The 14341-nt window shown below is 41.7% G+C and overlaps 1 non-coding gene across 1 annotated transcript; it reads left to right on the forward strand.

Annotated features, from left to right (window-relative positions):
• The first annotated feature begins 1220 nt into the window (after window positions 1-1220).
• On the forward strand, window positions 1221-1283 carry LOC142875355 (U7 small nuclear RNA). The gene has a single exon (XR_012922741.1). It is a non-coding gene; the product is annotated as a U7 small nuclear RNA (small nuclear RNA).
• The last annotated feature ends 13058 nt before the right edge of the window (window positions 1284-14341 follow it).

Here is a 14341-nt window from a genome sequence, read left to right on the forward strand (position 1 = left end):
CCATACATATAGTTTTCAACTTATTTTGATACAGGAAAAAATAAAGTGAAAAACAAAGGCTCTTAGAAAATGCTGCTCACATTTCCTTTAATAAATCTGCTGCATGGGCTGGGTGAGGTGGCTCACACCTATAATCCTAGCACTCTGGGAGGCTGAGATGGGAGCATCCCTTGAGGTCAGGAGTTTGAGACCAGCCTGAGCAAGAGTGAGACCTCATCTCTACAAAAAAATAGAAAAATTAGTCAGGTGTGGTGGCACACACTTGTAGTCCCAGCTACTTGGGAAGCTGAAGCAAGAGAATCTCTCAAGCCCAGGAGTTTGAGGTTGCAGTGAATTATGTTGATGCTACTCTAACCCAGAAGACAGAGTGAGACCCTGTCTCAAAAAAAGAAAGAGAAAGAGAGAAGGAAAGAAAGAAAGAGAAAGAAAGAAAGAAAGAAAGAAAGAAAGAAAGAAAGAAAGAAAGAAAGAAAGAAAGAAAGAAAGAAAGAAAGAAAGAAAGAAAGAAAGAAAAGAAAGAAAGATCTGCTATAAAGGTGTTAGAGTTCGCCTGTGCCTTTAAACATCAACGCATTAAAATTTATTGAAATCCTGTAGCTGGAACACACACTGCAGCTCACTCTCAAATCCTCATAAAGGGCAACTCACTCCTTCAAAATTGATTAAATAATTTAATTTAATTGGTATGCTATGAACATCTGAACTCATTTACTTGCAATTCACATTGTCATTTAGAGAGAAGTTCATTATTTGGCAGTCCTAGTTAGTTTAGAAACAATAATTGATGGATAATTTAATTATCAGTCATCTAACCACTAAACTTCTTTCTTTCTTTCTTTCTTTTTTTTTGAGACAGAGTCTCACTTTGTTGCCCAGGCTAGAGTGAGTGCCATGGCGTCAGCCTAGCTCACAGCAACCTCAAACTCCTGGGCCCAAGTGATCCTCTTGCCTCAGCCTTCTGAGTAGCTGGGACTACAGGCATTCGCCACCATGCCCGGCTAATTTTTTCTCTATATATTAGTTGGCCAATTAATTTCTTTCTATTTATAGTAGAGACGGGGTCTCACTCTTGCTCAAGCTGGTTTCGAACTCCTGACCTTGAGCAATCCACCCACCTCAGCCTCCCAGAGTGCTAGGATTACAGGCGTGAGCCACCACGTCCGGCCGGTTCCATAGAATGTTAACTAAGGAGGAAGTTTCACTTATCAAAAAGGAAAATTCAGTGTTATAGCTCTTTTAAGAATTTGTCTAGCAGGTTTTCTGGTCCTTACCAGAAGACCCCCTAAAAAATCTTAATAAAAGGAAAATTCAAAAAATGATCGTCCACGTTAAAGATGACCACCTGTCCATTGGCCCCCAGTTGGATTCTACATACAGGACTGTTACAATCCATTGCTATCAACACACTCAGCATTAATACTGTGATTAGAATGGAAAATTTCCAATGCTCTACCCACTTCCCAATTTAGTAGTTCTCTAATTTGTTAATTCTTAGTTTTTGTATAGTATAGGCTGGTATAATGACTGCTCAGCAGGTTTTCCCCTCTAAATCCTCTCTCTACTCTTGTTCTTCCCTTTTCTTATAGTCAGGGAGAAGAGAATTGGAGCCCCCCCCATTCCCCCGCCGTAAGATGAATAACAAAACCTAGAAAGGCAAATGCGGTGGGTCACACCTGTAACAGTAGTGCTTTGAAAGGCTGAGGTGGGAGGATCACTTGAGGCCAGGACTTAGAGACCAGCCTGAGTGCGAGCAAGACCTTGTCTCTACAAAAAATAGAAAAATTAGCCAGGTGTGGTGGCATGCACCTGTAGTCCCAGCTGCTTGAAGGCTGAGGAGAAGGATGGCTGGAGTCCAGGAGTTTGAGGTTGCAGTGAGCTATGATAATGCCACTGGACTCTAGCCCAGGCAACAGAGTGAGACCCTGTCTCAAAGAAATATAAATAAATAAAAACTAGGGAAAACACCCACAAGTGTCAACCCCAAAGATAGAAACCACTACTGAAGATGTCAGCTGCCAACCGAAGAAAAGTTTTCCTAATGTAACCTATCCTACAATGTAATGGTAGGAAGTATTAATAATATGTCATTATATCATCGATTGCTTTTATGTGATTTGTAAAATATGCTTGAAGTTTTTAAAATACTTTGAGCAATAGCATTACTATTATTCTAAATAGTACTCTTCCACTAATTATGCTTCATAAATGTTACCAGGTATTAGACAAGCTGCTACTTTTTAAATAAAATAAAACTTTTCATCGCAAGGTCTGCAGAGGTGGGAGAGTCTCCAAGTGGGGTTGGACAGCTGGACTAGTCGAGATTTCCTTGATCTAGGGCTCTTAGTGGTCACCACTGCCACCACCATGACCTTTCCTTAATACTCTGCAGTACAGCTGGGACCAGGAGAAATCATTTGAAGAGTACTAGGAGAATCCTAGCAGAATCTAGAGAGTAACAAGAAAGAAAGAACCAGGCATGCATCCAACTTGATAATCTGGTCTGACAAGATAAGACATACTCTGGGACCCATTCTGCTGCTGCCTCAGCAATCTTCTTATTCTTTCATGCCTGTTTCCCGTGTTAATGCTGTGCATTAGTGAGGCAGTAGTTAAAGGCAAAGGTTCTGCGTGGGGCGTGGTAGCTCATGCCTAGCACTCTGGGAGGCCAAGGCAGGAGGATGGCTCGAGGTCAGGAGTTCAAGACCAACCTGAGCAACAGTGAGACCCCATCTCTACTAAAAAATAGAAAGAAATTAGCTGGACAACTAAAAATATATAGAAAAATTAGCCGGGCATGGTGGTACATTCCTGCAGTCCCAGCTACTCAGAAGGCTGAGGCAGAAGGATTGCTCGAGCCCAGGAGTTTGAGATTGCTGTGAGCTAGGCTGATGCCATGACACTCTAGCCTGGGCAACACAGTGAGACTCTGTCTCAAAAACAAAAAAAAAAAATGGCAAAGGTTCTGGATTCAGATTGCTAGATTCAAATTCTTACACTCCCACTTCCTGGCAGGAATCACCTTGGGCAAGTGGCCTCAAGTCTTTAAGTCTAAATTCTCTCATTTGTAAAATGGGCAAAACAATGAACCCAGGATTTATCAGTATTTTTCCAGTCCTAGCTAGAAGAGGAAATACTCTGAGAAACTGAATGTCTAGGTCAGACTTTTTAGAGAGAAATATTTCTCTAATGGAACAAAGGAGTCTGTTAGGTCATGATGACTTGAATGAAATTTCTCTAAAAAGCCAATTATTCCCTTCCCTCTAATTCTGGACTTCCCCAGGTAACCACTTAATAATTTGATCTTCCAACTGCACCAGGAATAGCTTTTTCTGCAGACCATAGGTCTAGACTGTCAATTTATATATCACTGATACAAAATGGTTTCAGTTGAATACAATTAGTACTAACTCTCCAGTCCTTAATAATTCCTTACTGAACTGATTACATTAAGTTTCTAAATATGAGGAATGTATTTAATTCCAATGTATGTCATATTTGACTTGTATAGAAAAATAAAATACTGTGGCATCTTGAATATGATCTAGAAAAAAATGTTTATAAGTTTGCTAATGTGTTCAAAGAACTTTAAAAATGATTAAAGATACATAAAAAATTTTAAAAAAATGTTTATACTAATAGTTTTTTCTAAGGCCATCTTGGTGGCTCATGACTGTAATCCTAACACTCTGGGAGGCCAAGGCAGGAGGATTGCTAGAGGTCAGGAGTTTGAAACCAGCCTGAACAAGAGTGAGACCTCATCTCTACTAAAAATAGAAAAAATTAGCTGGGTGTGGTGTGGTATGCCCATAAGTCCCCACTACTAGGGAATGGGTGGGAGGTGGCTGAGGCAGGGGTATTGCTTGAGCCCAGAAGTTTGAGGTTGCTGTGAGCTAGGCTGATGGCAAAGCACTCTAGCTAGCCCGGGCTACCCAGTGAGACTCTGTCTCAAAACAAAACAAAAAAACTAATAATTTTTTCTAGAAAAGTTGTAATTTTAGATAGTGCCATATAGGGAAGCAGAGTCCAAGTCAAGGATTTGTGTGTTAGTTTATCACTCAAGGGCTCTGTGCTCTCAGGGAAACCGGTAAGGGAGGAAGTCCCACAAGGAAGGAGAAGCCAAGTCAGAATGTGTTTTTCTGTCCAAGCCCTCCAGGGGGATTGACTTCTGTCTGATCCATTAGGGGAACTCTGGAGTATAAATTGTACCTCAGAATTTGTACCAACTCATGGCAAGAACTGACTTTCAGGCCAGGCGGTGGCTCACGCCTGTAATCCTAGCACTCTGGGAGGCCGAGGTGGGTGGATTGCTCAAGGTCAGGAGTTCAAAACCAGCCTGAGCGGGATTGAGACTCCGTCTCTACTAAAAATAGAAAGAAATTAGGCCGGGCGCTGTGGCTCACGCCTGTAATCCTAGCTCTTGGGAGGCCGAGGCGGGCAGATTGCTCAAGGTCAGGAGTTCAAAACCAGCCTGAGCAAGAGTGAGACCCCGTCTCTACTATAAATAGAAAGAAATTAATTGGCCAACTGATATATATATAAAAAAAAATCAGCCGGGCATGGTGGCTCGTGCCTGTAGTCCCAGCTACTAGGGAGGCTGAGGCAGGAGGATCGCTTGAGCCCAGGAGTTTGAGGTTGCTGTGAGCTAGGCTGACGCCACGGCACTCACTCTAGCCTGGACAACAAAGTGAGACTCTGTCTCAAAAAAAAAAAAAAATAGAAAGAAATTAATTGGACAACCAAAAATATATAGAAAAAATTAGCCGGGCATGGTGGCACGTGCCTATAATCCCAGCTACTCGGGAGGCTGAGGCAGAAGGATTGCTCGAGCCCAGGAGTTTGAGGCTCCTGTGAACTAGGCTGATGCCACAGCACTCTAGCCCAAGCAACAGAGTGAGACTGTCTCAAAAAATAAAAGAAGAAAACTGATTTTCATACTCTTGCACCAGTCAGTTATGGGCTCGGGGCTGCCCTAGGAGAATGTAAAGTTCCAGGAACTTTGCTCCAGTAGCAGGCAAAGGGGCATCACAGCTCGAGGGCCGTCCTACCACCCTCAAGGGTGGAGAGTCACAAGTAAGACCATTTGGGACTGCAAACTAGTTCAACCTCTGTGGAAAGCAATATGGAAATACCTTAAAGCGATACAAGTGAATCTACCATTTGATCCAGCAATCCCATTGCTGGGCATCTACCCAAATGATCCAGTGACACTCTACAAAAAAGACACCTGCACTCGAATGTTTATAGCAGCACAATTCATAATTGCAAGGCTGTGGAAACAGCCCAAGTGTCCATCAATCCAAGAATGGATTAATAAAATGTGGTATATGTATACCATGGAGTACTATTCAGCTCTAAGAAACAATGGTGACATAGCACATCTTATATTTTCCTGGTTAGAGCTGGAACCCATACTATTAAGTGAAGTTTCCCAAGAATGGAAAAACAAGCACCACATATACTCACCAGCAAACTGGTATTAACTGAACAGCACCTAAGTGGTCACATAGGTACTACAGTAATAGGGTATTGGGCAGGTGGGAGGGGGGAGGGGGGTGGGTATATACATACATAGTGAGTGAGATGTGCACCATCTGGGGGATGGTCATGCTGGAGACTCAGACTTGGGGGGGAGGGGGGAAGGGCATTTATTGAAACCTTAAAATCTGTACCTCCATAATATGCCGAAATAAAATAAATAAATAAATTAAAAAAGCACACAGAAGCTGAGGAGGCTGAAACAGAAGCAGCGAAAGGATCCAAGGGGATCTGGGCTGGGCATCAACAAAGCCTGCCTCACAGAATCACAGCGATTTCATTATCCTCTTTCTACTTGGGTTTTTTTTCTAAAAGCATTTTCATTATTAATAATTTCTTTGGCCACCACCATTTCAAGTATAATAATAAGCCAGTGAACAGTTTTGCATTAATTATCTAGCTTTGGATGTTTTGGAACTGTTCTTAAAACTTAACCAGTTTTAGGCTGGGCACGGTGGCTCAAGCCTGTAATCCTAGCACTCTGGGAGGCCGAGGCGGGTGGATTGCTCGAGGTCGGGAGTTCAAACCCAGCCTGAGCGAGACCCCGTCTCTACTAAAAATAGAAAGAAATTAATTGACCAACTAAAAATATATATACAAAAAATTAGCCGGGCATGGTGGCGCATGCCTGTAGTCCCAGCTCCTTGGGAGACTGAGAGGCAGGAGGATCGCTTGAGCCCAGGAGATTGAGGTTGCTGTGAGCTAGACTGACGCCACGGCACTCACTCTAGCCTGGGCAACAAAAGTGAGACTCTGTCTCAAAAAAAAAAAAAAAAAACTTAACCAGTTTTAGGTAAATATTTAAGTTTGCTGCTCTAAAATACAGCCTCCAATCCCTCTACTGGGAGCATAATCATTTCATTACATATAGTCTCTCTTATTTAAAATGATTTTCTAATAATCAAGGAAATATTATAATTTCTGGGCCAAAGATGTTCCAAAAGTCTTCTCACATATCTTAAAATAAATGAGTGTTTTTAACAAGCTTACCCTTCCTAAATCAGTTTTAATTTTGAAAGAGTAGCAAACATATGTTTTAACTTATTGGCTAATCAAGTATGGGGAGTATTCCAAGGAATAGTAAGATGCCTTAAAATTTTCACACCATTATTTGAGGGAATATTTAAAACAGAAATTAAAATTAACTCTAACAATCATGTTTTAGGCCTGCAGCAGTGGCTCACGCCTGTAATCCTAGCACTCTGGGAGGCCGAGGCAGGAGGATTGCTCAAGGTCAAGAGTTCGAAACCAGCCTGAGCAAGAGTGAGACCCCCGTCTCTACTAAAAATAGAAGGAAATTAATTGGCCAACTAAAAATATATAGAAAAAATTAACCAGGCATGGTGGCGCATGCCTGTAGTCCCAGCTACTTGGGAGGCCGAGGCAGGAGGATTGCTTGAGCCCAGGAGTTTGAGGTTGCTGTGAGCTAGGCTGACATCATGGCACTCTAGCCCGGGGAACAGAGTGAGACTCTGTGTCAAAAAAATAAAATAAAATAAAAATAAAAAATCATGTTTTAAATTAACTGTAAAAATTATTTCTATATTTAAATGTGCTAAAAATTTGTGAGACTTTCAAAATTCTTAAACATAATGCTAACACAAAAGACTTTTTTTTTTTTTTTAAGAGATAGGATCTCTGTTGCTCAGGCTGGAGAGCAGTGGTGCAATCATGGCTTAATGCAGCCTCTAACTCTTGGGCTTAAGGGATCTTCCTGCCTCTGTCTGCTGAATAGCTGAGATTACAGCTGTGTGCCACCATGCCCAGCTAATTTTTTTATTTTTTTGTAGAGAAGGGGTCTCGCTCTTGCTCAGGCTGGTTTCAAACTCCTGGTCTCAAGTGATCCTACTGTCTCAGCCTCTCAGAGTGCTAGGATTACAGGCATGAGCCACCACACCCATTCTGGAGCTCTTTTCTTTTAATTACAGGAAATTTGAAAAATACAAAGAATAAAAAATTACCTGAATTCCACCACTCAGAGAGAGTATCACATTATCGTTTTGGTTTATTTTCTTCCAGTCTCTCTTTTTTTATATATATTTTTATTTATATAATAATTAATTTTTCTTTTTTCACCTTGATGTCTTGTGATATTCAAACTAAAGTCTCTCTTTTTATTAATTAGAAAAAATTATAGGATTCCTAGTTTTCATAGTGGTAGAATCTGTAATTGGTGGAATAGATAATCTGGACAAAATCTCCTTCCAAGGACAACTAGAAAGGCAGATCAAATTATATCTGCATATACTATAGATGTTAAATCTACTTAAAGGCATTGGAGAGATAATAAGCAGTGAAGAATTACCAAACCCAGATCTGGAAGAACATGAGGAATCCAGAGATGGTTTAGCATTGAGGGCTGCTTCACCCTGGGGGATATTTGCTGATTCTGAAAGTAGTACTTTAGTAAGAGGCTTAGCAATTCCCTGACAGCTTTGGTGGGCTACAGGGATAAAAACATATGGGTACAGGGCCACCAAGCAGGATAGGGGAAGGGTCCTGATAAACCCTCTACACTTTGAGTTGGATTCCCTGTAATCTATTCCCCACAAAACAGCAACCAGTCAGATCATGGCACTGTTTAGCTTGAAACCCTCCAGTGACTTTGAACCGGAGACTACAAGATAAAATAAGAAGGGAAAAAACACAAAAAGCCTACAAGATTCCTATACTAACGGTTTTCAATTCTATTCTGGGGTTGAAAGTACCTAACACCCCCTTTTTATAACAGGAGTTTATAATGTCCTCTGTACTATCCTGAAATGAATTTTTTTCTTTTCTTTTCTTTTCTCTTTCTTTCTTTCTTTCTTTCTTTCTTTCTTTCTTTCTTTCTTTCTTTCTTTCTTTCTTTCTTTCTTTCTTTCCTTCCTTCCTTCCTTCCTTCCTTCCTTCCTTCCTTCCTTCCTTCCTTCCTTCCTTCTTTCTTTCTTTCTTTCTTTCTTTCTTTCTTTCTTTTTGACAGGGTCTCACTCTGTTGCCTGGGCTAGAGTACAATAGCATGATGGTCATACCTCATGCAGAATAGAATCATTGTGAATACAGCCTGACACAGCTGTGTATGCTATCAGCGGCTCAAAGACCATAAACAGTGTTTCCATCATTTACTTGGTTTCTGAAATAGTTTAAAAACTCTTGGTAAAGTTTCAAACAAAATGACCTTCCCTTCTATCACAAGGTTTCATACTCCTGGAAAATATGTTAATATCATATATTAATAAAGTGCCACAAGTACTTTGTCTTTGTACCTATAATGAAATTTAGTTCTGGGCTCAGATAATAGATTTTTCCCCCTCTGTGAATGTCTGGCAAGGCATTTGAAAGTCGCGTTGAACACAGGATGATTCCCCATTGAGTAGGACTGTGCCACTAAAATTGCAGGATTTCTGGTATCTCCGGTGTCTTAGTCCATTTGTGTTGTCATAAAGGAATACCTTTGGCTGGGCAATTTATAAAGAAAAGAGGCTTATTTGGCTCACGGCTCTGCAGGCTATACAAGAAGCATGGCACCAGCATCTGCTCAACTTCTGGTGATGCCCTGAGGCAGCTTCCACTCATGGCAGAAAGCAAGGGTAGAGAGGTAGTAAGAGAGAGGGGAGGTGGCAGGCTTTTTTTTTTTTTTTTTAACAACCAACTCTTGCAGGAACTAATAGAATGAGCATTTACTCACCCCTGCTCCCAGGGAGGGCACTAATCTACTCATGAGGGATCCATCCCCATATCCCAAACACCTCTCATTAAGCCCAACTTCAACATTGGGAATCAAATTTAAACATGAGATTTGGAGGAGTCAAACAAACCAAACTATAGCACCTGGCCTCTACTTAGAAAATGCCAGTAGCACCCTCTCCCATCGTTGTGACAATCAAAACCACTACCACCAATTTGCAAAATGTCCCTGAGACAAAGGAATAACTGCTTTTGAGAATCTCTCTTTCAGGGGCTTGGGGCAGAGTTACCTCTCTGATCTCATTTCCTACTGCATTTCTCCTAGCTTTTGCCTTTGCAGCCAAACTGGCTGCCTCTCTCTTCCTCAAATCCTCCTGCTTTAGGCTCTTTGCAAAGGCTGTTCTACCTGGAATGCTCTTCCCCCAAACATAGCCATGGCTCACTCCCCACCTCCTTTGTGTCTTTGCACAAACATCACCTACTCAGTGAGACCTTCCCAGATCTTTTATTCAAATTTTAAAATTCTTCAGGCATGCTGTTGGCATTTCCTCATCCCCCATCCCTACTTTATTCATCTCCACAGCATCGCCTCTGACATTCTCTTAGGTTTTACTTGTTTGTTTATTGTTTATCTAGCCACCCCCAGAGGTTTTAAGTTTAAGGCAGTTGGGTTTCTTGTCTGTTTTATCCACTGCTAGGCTCAATAAATGTTAGTGGAAAGGAAAGGAAGGAAAGGGAATAGCAAAGGGAGAGGAAGAAGAGGGAAGAAGGGAAGGAAGGTGGGGAATAAGGGTGATTTCAGGAAATAGCAAAGGGTCATGAGCCCTACATTTGGCTTCTTGCCCTCAACCAACCACTGAGTTCAGAAACCTGGCATAGGCTGTTGGTTCCTTGCCCCAAAGACTGTCCCCTTTCCATGGGAACTGGGCAGAGACAGGGTATTTATTCTATCAAGTCTTTGCCTAGAGCCATGATGCTTATTACTAGTTGGCAGGGCCTGCAGCCCGTTTTTGACATTTCTGTGGATGGAAAGGTTACTTTTAAGGGGGAGAGATAGGTAAGAACCTCTGAAGCTATGCTTCCCCAAAACCAGCTGACTACAGGTGATTATAAAAGAGCTTTTGATTCTCTTTCTAATGAGATGTATATAATTATGGACCTAAAAACTCACTATTAAATGGAAGAGTCAGAAGTGATTATAGATCTGGCAGAGTTTGCCAGGGGTGTTTTGAGTTAGCTACAGGAGGCAGCCTTTAAACAATTATTGTTGTAAGAGTGCCTAGAAAACAGGTTTCAACAAAAGGAGATTCAACAAAGAAATCATGCAATGAAATTTCAGTCACTTGTGTAAATTGTTATACCAAATGATATCCAGAGGTCCCTGTGGATACTTAGCCTGTGATTTCATGACCTGAAGTCCATGTAGTTCCTTAATAAAATAATGTCACATAAGGAATGTATCTTATTCCTTGCCACAAAATACTACAGTTTTAGACAGAAAACTGGCAGAGAAGGTTGCTAGTGTCTTTCATAGAAAACAGCAGAAACTAACAGTGTGTTCCACTTTCACTTACTCTTCCTCCAAAACAGGGGTGATGAGTCCACTTGCTCAAGGCTTCTTTGGTGTGGCTCCAAGAAAAAAAAATAAAAAACAAAAAAACCGAAACAGGGTTGTTTTCTCTATACTGGGAGTCAGTAATGTCAACTTTAATAGGATCGTTACATATATGTTTGTGGCAGGTAGAACAATGCCCCCCAACAATATCCATGTCCTTATACCTGACACCTGTAAATATGTTAGGTTATAAAACAAAGAGGAGGCAGGATGTGGGGCTCACACCTATAATCCTAGCACTCTGGGAGGCCGAGCTAGGAGTATCTCCTGAGGTCAGGAGTTTGAGACCAGTCTGAGCAAGAGTGAGATCCCGTCTCTACTAAAAATAAAAATAATTAGCCAGGGTTGGTGGCGCATTCCTGTAGTCCCAGCTGCTCAGGAGGCTGAGGCAGGAGAATCACTTGAGCCCAGGAGTTTGAGGTTGCTGTGAGCTAGGCTGACGTCACGGCACTCTAGCCTGGGCAACAGAGTGAGACTCTGTCTCAAAAAAAAAAAAATTAATTAAAAATAAATAAATAAAAACAGGAATTAAAGTTGAAAGGCAGCTGACTTTGAGATGACAAGATTTCTGGGTGGGCCCAACGTAATCACAAAGGTCCTTTAAACTATGGAAGAGGAGGAGGCAGAAGAGCATGAAAGCAAGAGAGATGGAAGGGGACAATGTCTCAGTCTGACATTACTGGCTTTGCAGATGGGAGGTGACATATGCCAAGGATTGTGGGCGGACTCCAGAACTATAAAAAGCAAGAAAATAGGTCCTCTTCTAGAGCCTCTAGAAGGAAATGCAGCCCTGCTGACATGATTTTAGTTTAGTGAGAACTGTGCTGGACTTCTGACCTGTAGGTGGGAACTATAAGATAACATATTGCTATTGTGTTAAACTACGTTTGCGGTAATTTGTTAGAGCAGCAATAGGAAACTAATACAATATTGTTCTGCTGTCTGCGTTTGTCATTTAATCTCACACACGGAAGTTATTCTCCCTCCCACCCCCATGCCTCCACAACTTTTCCTCATTGTTGCTGGTTTCCCGTGAATTACTCTATCCTAGTGGCTCTCAGTGAGGGAGGGGGGAAATTCTGCCCCCCCCCCAGGGGACATATGACAATGTCTAGAGATATTTTTGGTTGTCACATTGGGAGGTGAGGGGTTTGCTACTGGCACCCAGTGGGTAGAGGTCAGGAATGTTGCTAAACATCTTACAACACACAGGCCACTCCCACAACAAAGAATTGTCCCGACTAAAACATTAATAGCACCACTGTTGAAAACACCCTGTTCTACACATATGTCAGCTGATATAACATATGGGGCTGGGGGAGAAGTGCCCACATGTAACAAATTCCTGCGCCTGCCTCCCACATTTCTCCCACATTTCTCCGTCCTGCTTGCTCTGTGTCATGCCTTCTCAAGGGCATAACATCCCCCACAAGGGGGGAAAATTGGTTCTCGAGGGTTGTCTCAGGAGTCAGTGTAGGCTGCCGTAACAAATTATTACAGACTGGATGGCTTAAAGAACATTTATTTCTCACAGTGTGGGAGGCTGGAAAATCTAAGAAATATCAGGGCGCCAGCAGGTTCGGTGTCTGGTGAGGACTCGGTCTCTCCTTTCATGATGGCACCTTGAGCACTGTGTCCTCATGTGGTGGAAGGGCAAGAAGTGCCTGGAGCACTTCAACCTCTGTTATCAGGTTGCTAATCTGATTAATGAGGGCCCTGCACTCCTGACCTAATCACCTCCTAAAGACCCCACCTCTTAATACTACTATTACATTGAGGATTAAGTTTCAACATAAAAATTTGGTGGGGCACATTCAGATGATAGCAGAGGTTTCTAAATTTAGCTCAAAGAATATCAAAGGAATGAACTGAACTTTGTATTAGTCCAAAAGAAATGGGGAAGGTTTGTGTGTGTGTGTGTGTTATCCCTTGCCCCTTCCTTCCATTACATATATGCAGAAACGTTTTTTTCCACAAAGAAAAACTAAACATCTTCTCACCTTTCCTTACTCGCAAACAAACCACTCCAATAAACCCAAACCAAAAGTAATTTTATCCTTACATTTTGTCATGGACATAAAGTCAAAAAAAAAAAAAAAGCCCACATTTTAGGCAGCTGTGGGCCATGCTGTCATAATGACACGTCTCTTGTAATATTGGGTATTTGAATGATTAAACCGGTTATTCAGTTATTGGAATGATGTCATTCTGTTGCAGTTCCTCTGGCTATTTTGCTTTCATTCTGCAAATGTGTTAAAAATTTAAGTCCCAGCTTGAACTTTTATTTATGCTGAGATCAGCCCTGTGGATTGCCTCATTATACAGTGCCTGCAGGGGTGGCACTTCTGGGCATGCAGCCAGCACTCCCGGGTCAGCAGGAACTATTTCAGCTCAATTTATAAAGGAAAAGAAAGGGATCCGGTTGACCTACAAGGACCAATGCTGCAAGAATTAACGCTAACCACAATGGTGATTATTCACAGCTTGCCCATCTTCCTGAGAAAATAAAACCTTTTTCAGAGATATTTTACCCTCTTTTAAATGAAAGCACCCATTCTTGCTCTTTTGTAAAATAAAAATTAAAAAAACACTTTCGGAGACTATGAGAAGACTTATTATCTAACAGATTTTTAAAAATCCACAGAAGATTGCTTAAGGGAATCCCTGCGATCAATGACCTTCTAAATCCTGAAAGAATAGCAAGGTAAAGCTACGGGGACCACTCAGCAGGACTCACTGCAATCTAAGGGACCCTCTTTTTCCTTGTGTACCTTGAAGGTGATCTTATAGTTCTTCAAGTTCTTCCTGATATGTCATGCAAACAACATTGAACTGTGTGAAGCCAGCATTCCAAAAGGTTAGAATTCAGCCTCTCTACTGCTTATCAAATCTTTTCCACATATCAGTCCATGAATAGCTGTGAGCTTTGCTTTTCCTTTCCTCTTTTTACCTGAGTGACTTTTTGGTGTCTCTATTTGATCTCTATTGCTACTGTAACAAATTATCAAAAATTTAGTGGCATACCTAAAATTTATTATCCTACAGTTTTGGAGGTCAGAAGTCCAAAAGCGAGTCTTCCTGGGCTAAAGTCAAAGTACTGGGAGGGCTGCATTCCTTTTGGAGGCTGTAGGAGAGAATCCACTTCTTGCCTTTTCCAGCTTCTAGAGGAGCCCACATCCCTTGGCTCGTGGCCCCCTTCCATTTCAAAGCCAGCAATGGCTGGTCTAGCCTTTCTCAGGCTGCATGATGCTGACACTGACCTTCTGCCTCCCTCTTCCACATTTAGAGGAGCTTTGCAATTACATCCAGCCCACCTGGATAATACAGGATAATCTCTTCAACGTCGGCTGACTAACAACCTTCATTTCACCTGCAGCCTTAATTCCCTTTTGCCAGGCAACATAAGATAATCACAGGTTCCAGAGAATTGTATCTGGGTCTGTGGACTTTTCTGGAGGTCATTATTCTGCCTACTGCAGTGTCTTTGATGGGCAGTAATGAAAAAACTGTAGGTTTCAACCATAT

The sequence above is a fragment of the Microcebus murinus genome, chromosome 1 (genome assembly GCF_040939455.1).
Source record: "Microcebus murinus isolate Inina chromosome 1, M.murinus_Inina_mat1.0, whole genome shotgun sequence".
NCBI lineage: Eukaryota > Metazoa > Chordata > Mammalia > Primates > Cheirogaleidae > Microcebus > Microcebus murinus.